Source organism: Pseudorasbora parva, chromosome 18, assembly GCF_024679245.1.
Source record: "Pseudorasbora parva isolate DD20220531a chromosome 18, ASM2467924v1, whole genome shotgun sequence".
Lineage (NCBI taxonomy): Eukaryota > Metazoa > Chordata > Actinopteri > Cypriniformes > Gobionidae > Pseudorasbora > Pseudorasbora parva.
Window position 1 is genome coordinate 35,400,548 of NC_090189.1, and position 4,721 is coordinate 35,405,268.

The following is a 4,721-nucleotide window of genomic DNA, read 5'->3' on the forward strand; positions in this document are numbered from 1 at the left end:
TTTAGACAGAAGACGAAGCTGATAAAAACTAGAACCAATGACGGAGGAGATATGTCTGTCAAATTTTAAATGCTGGTCAAAAATAATACCTAGGTTCTGGACCCTTGTTGATCTAAAAGCGGATAAACTTTCTAGCTCAGGGCTTATATGCTGAGTGTTGTCATTGGGACTGAATACAATGACCTCAGTTTTGTCCTCGTTTAAGAAGAGGAAGTTTTGGGCTAGCCATAATTTAACCTCCTCTAAACAATGGAGAAGAGAGGTGATCGCAGTTGAATTATTTTTCTTGACAGGAAGATAGATTTGAGTGTCATCTGCGTAGAAATGAAAGGACACACCATGCTTTCTTAAAATATAGCCCAGGTCAGAGGGGTGGTGGAGGACGAAAAATTGCCCAGTTTCACTGAAAACTTTCTGTCAGATAGGTAAGAATGAAACCATTTCAATGCATTTGCTTTTAGGCCTACCCAGGACTCTAGTCTAGATAATAGTAAGGAGTGGTCTATGGTATCAAAAGCAGCCGACAGATCTAAGAGAATAAGAACCACAGAGTCCCCAGAGTCAGTGGAGATGTAGATGTCATTAACAACTCTCAGAAGGGCAGACTCAGTGCTGTGAGCGGATTTAAAACCAGAATGAAAAACCTCATAAATAGAATTACTAGCACTGCATGAAAAAAGGTGTATCCGGACCCGTATACTCCTGTATACACTGCTGAAATTCGGAAGAATCCGGGAGTATACTGGCCGGATAGGTCAAATTCCATGGATCTGTATATATCCGTATACATCCGGAATGATACCAAATCGGATGTATGTTGTGGCCGTATACTTCCATGCTACAGCCATTTGTTGCCATGGCAAGTAATCCCATCAGGTTTTTTCAGGAGACATTTTCACACCTCTGAGCAGCTTTGCCTCACATCCCCTATTGGCCTTTCAACTCAAACTGGATTGGTTGTTCTTTTAAAACCACTCCCAAAACCCAAACTGCTATTAGAGGACAGGGCACATTGAAAAACCAGTAAAGTGATTTGATTGGTTACTTTTAAAACTTAGCCCGCCCTAGGCCTTATAGTTTAGTGATTTGATTGGTTATAGGTCAGCTATGCAGATACTGCTCATACACCATAAACCCCACCCCCCTCTCCCCCCAAAGGAAAAATACACACAAAAAACAATTTAGGAAAATATGGAATATTTATTAAGGTACATAAAACATTACCAAGAGCATTTTAAACAAGCAAAAGAATAGAATGGAGAAACAAAAACAAGTGAACAAAATGTATTTAAAAGGGATGAAAATGTAAAGAACAAAAAAAAAATAAAGGCATTTAAAAGGAACAAATAAACAATATAAATATAACTATATAAAATAAACATAAGTTAAAATGAAAGGGTAAAAAAGGCATGAAAAATAAAATTAACACAACATATTTAAAAGTTGGCGATATAAAGAAATAAATACACAGTGTATCTAAAAATGTAACATTATAAAATGAGACAATGCAAAAATGTAAACATTATAAAATTAGAACCAGAATGTTAAAAAAAGGTTATATAATATACATAAATGTTCTAAGTAAAAAATAAAAATAAGTAAAAAAAATAATAAAAAAAACTCCCAAAGAGCATTGTAAACATATATTATAAAATGAATGGGGGAAAAAAAGTGAGCAAATTCTATTTAAAGGACGGCGATGTAAAGAAATAAAAGAAAAAAAATGCATATAATATATGTTCTAAGTAAACAATATATATAAGTGGAAACATTTCCAAAGAGCATTGTAAAAATACATTATAATGATGCACTGATGATGTGACGTGTAGCGTGGGTCAGCCTCTAGTCTGGTTCGTAGCACTTGGGAGAGCGCAGACAACCGTGGTTCTGTTTGGTGGAGACCTCACCATCCACACTGGCCTTCCATCAACAACAGCATCATCTTCATCAGACATCTGCTCTATTGTTGCGTTCTCTCACAGGTCTCTTTCTGCGTTAGCTTGTACAACCCTGGACATGGTCTCCAGCAACTGCAAAACATGAAAGTAATTTAACCACTAAAACACAGACTGTGTTTACATGTGCAACAATAATACAACTATGTATTCTAAGAGTAAGGTCTTAATCGCAGGAAGGTGCTCACATGACAAGCAGAACTCTTCACTCCAGTTTACATGCAATTTGCATTATTCACTAATGAGTATGGTTATGTCACACTCAGATTTGATCAAAGTATTGGGTTTAATGTATAAGTTTAATCACAATATGGACAAAATCATATCTCCTAAAGAGAAAATAAATGCTTAGCAAGTTTCTTAACTTACCCTTCACTTTGACGGTTCTTTGCCATGTTCTTCATAGTGTGTCTTTTTTTGGGCCTTTTCAGGCTGAGGCACAGAATACTTCCTCCGTGGTGTCTCAATATGTCTTGCAACCTGCTAAATAAATCATGAATAATTGTAATACCAATAAAAGTAAGCAAAACAAAGCACACATGGTAAATGTTAATATAAAATTACTTTAAAAAAAATAATACAATCTTTAAGATTACCTTTTACACATTCAGGGTCAACATCTGTAAAAGTTGTCCTTAATTCTTCAAAGGAAAATGGTCAAAGCGAGGTTGTGTGATGACTGTTCTGGGGGGAAAAGTTGCAGTTATAATTAATGAAATTCGGTTTTGGCATTTCAAATCCATATGACGTTAGAAGTAGGTTAACCTAACATTTACAGTATACAATAAGCAGTCTTACCCAGTCTGTGGATCGTATTTGTGTGGGCTGTTCTCTGAATTGGGTTTCACACAAAGGCACCTTACAGATTCCTGTAAAGTTTGAAATTAAAATGCGTTTAAACGGATTCACAATCTGCAAGAACCACAATATTTTCAAGTTTGAATAAGATGGCCATCAAAGTAACCGCTGGAGACAAAACACATAACGTTATTAGGCTAACGTTAATTGTAAGCCAACTTTGGTTTACAGGCACATTATATAACAATAACTGAACTTACCTCACGTTACGTGCCCTTTTAAATCTTTTCACAGTGTTGTTAGGCTCTTCCTGTAAGTTAGTCCGTGCTGCTCATACTTTTGCTCGAGAGAATAAAGACGCTGGAGAGCCTCTTGGAGAAGATCAGCCTGTTCATGCTGTGCAGATATTAAAGTAGTAAGCTGACGAGATATAGCATTCTGGCCGGAGATCAGCTGCTTCATCAAGGCATTCACAGTAACTGGGCTTGAGCTTGAGCCTGCTTGTCCTCCTTTGTTCAGTGGAGTAGAAAAACTAAGGTTCCTTTTACTCTCCATATTAAATCTGTCGAAAATGATCGATTCCAAATCTCAACCAAACACCACAAAACAACAACAATCCGTTCTCTGTACTTCCGGAAACAATGCGGAGGTTTCAACTTTCGCGCGCTTGTAACAATACACTACTATTGGATGCGCCTCCGTCACCACCTGTATTGTGAGTGGTTGATTTCAAACCTCAAAACGCCCCCTCTTTGGCGCGTGTTGTTTGCTTGCTAATCCCCACTCAAACCACGCCCTCGGTATGACGCGTCGCAGGTGTATCTTTAATTTGGTGCAAAAATATAATGCTGGACATAATTATCTATCAACATGGAAGAACAACCACCTGTTGATAATAATACGAGAAAGAGAGCTCGGCGGTTTTGCGACCACATCGCAAATGTTTCACATGCATATTTATATCTTCACAAAAAAAAGTTTATTTTTTCCACAATGGAACGATTACAGCTGAGACAAATCACAACACAGAGCTAGAAGTGAGTGCATGTGATGAACTTCGTCCAGCCGAAATGAGACCTGTGGACTGGGATGATGCTGGTATTCATTTTGGTAAGTTACTGAACATTTTTAAATGTAAAACCAAATGACAAGTAAAATAAGATGGTGATCATCAGCATTTGGTTTATATATTTACTGATGTCGTGCAACATTACACTGATGTTCATGATCTGCTTTGGTTAGAGTTGACACACAATAGTGATTTGCTTGTTTTCAGAATGTAGTAAGTTTGTGTTTTTTCCAGTATAGGCATAAGTCTTGTTAATACATTGTAACTTTTATTTATTACAAAATTTTGTCATAGCTGTATTTGCTGAACATTTAAATCATGATGGGCCATTCATAACAATAACTAAAGTTATTTGGATAAACTATTACGAATGGTCCATTAACATTTCTATGGCCCATCATGACCCGTACACATGCTGTACTGTAAAGTGCATGATATGTGATTCTAAGGGATTTTAGTAAAAAGCTGCTAACTTTAAGATAATACTAGACAAATGCATAGCTCCAGCCATTAATCAATTGGTGTTGATGTTTCACTGTTTAAACTATATCTTTGTATTTAGCTTGTGTATGTAAATTTGTGTGTAGCTAAAATCGTTGTATTGTTCTTTAATTGTTACAGAGGACATTGGAGACCAAGAGCAAGTTGATTTCTGCATATTTGAAGAAACCAAGCATTTACATGCATGAGAACTAAGATTCGGCAGATCTTCTTGATTTATCCATCACTGAAGGCAAGGCAAGTGTATTGTTACACTTCTATTAATTTTTTTCTAAAAAAAAAAAACTCTAACAAATGTCTTTTTTTGAAGAAGAAGAAGACCGCAATGAGCTGCTTCAGGCTTTCCTTGGAGCTCAGTGAAACGTCTTCAGATGATGACAGTGACCATGAAGAGCAAC

The 4,721-nt window shown here is 36.6% G+C and overlaps 1 long non-coding RNA gene across 2 annotated transcripts; it reads right to left on the reverse strand.

The window, feature by feature from the left end:
* Positions 1–2,345: 2,345 nt before the first annotated feature.
* On the reverse strand, positions 2,346–3,599 carry LOC137046597 (uncharacterized). Of its 2 annotated transcripts, none has more exons than XR_010899015.1 (3): positions 2,754–3,599; positions 2,552–2,634; positions 2,346–2,438 (listed from the first exon to the last, which is right to left on the reverse strand). It is a non-coding gene; the product is annotated as an uncharacterized lncRNA (long non-coding RNA). The 2 variants fall into 2 exon arrangements; XR_010899014.1 differs by having other exon boundaries at positions 2,552–2,639.
* Positions 3,600–4,721: the final 1,122 nt, after the last annotated feature.